This window comes from Mandrillus leucophaeus, unplaced genomic scaffold (assembly GCF_000951045.1).
Source record: "Mandrillus leucophaeus isolate KB7577 unplaced genomic scaffold, Mleu.le_1.0 Scaffold257, whole genome shotgun sequence".
In the NCBI taxonomy this organism is placed as follows: domain Eukaryota; kingdom Metazoa; phylum Chordata; class Mammalia; order Primates; family Cercopithecidae; genus Mandrillus; species Mandrillus leucophaeus.
In genome coordinates this window covers 1571621-1572172 of record NW_012102665.1, presented here as the reverse complement: position 1 = coordinate 1572172, position 552 = coordinate 1571621, and positions in this window count along the sequence as shown.

Sequence of the window (552 nt, the reverse complement as noted above, 5' to 3'; positions counted from 1 at the left end):
GAGTGTCTTGTGGACACGAGTCATCAAATGTTTTGGTGCCTTTATGATCCAGTCCCAGATAAAAAGTAACACATTTGTCCTAGTGCATCACTGTCGTCACTCAGACCGACCAGAAGTCAGGACGCAGATTCACGTTCAGGCAGCTGTGTGGCCTTGAGAGGGCCCTGTCACCTCTCTGTTGGTGTTGGGTGAAGTCTGTACTGGGGGCCTGGCTGCCTCCCTCACAGGGTTGGGAGGATGTCCCAGGACAACGCCTGGAGAGTACCATGAAACCAGTGACGGAGGCAGTCTCAGTTGGCGTGATTTATTTTGCCAAGGTTGAGGATGCGCCTGGGAGACCACCACAAGCCACGGTAGGATCTGTGGTCTGCACTTTTTTCCAAAAACGATTTTGGGCACTTCAGTATTTAAAGAGGAAAGAAAACAGAAGAGGGTATGGTCACATCCTTGATTAGAGCTCATTCATCCACATACTGAGCGTGAGGAGGGGGAAGAGGAACAGTGGGTTACATGGGGGAGATGGTATTTTTCCTCTCCTCTCATCCCTCACCA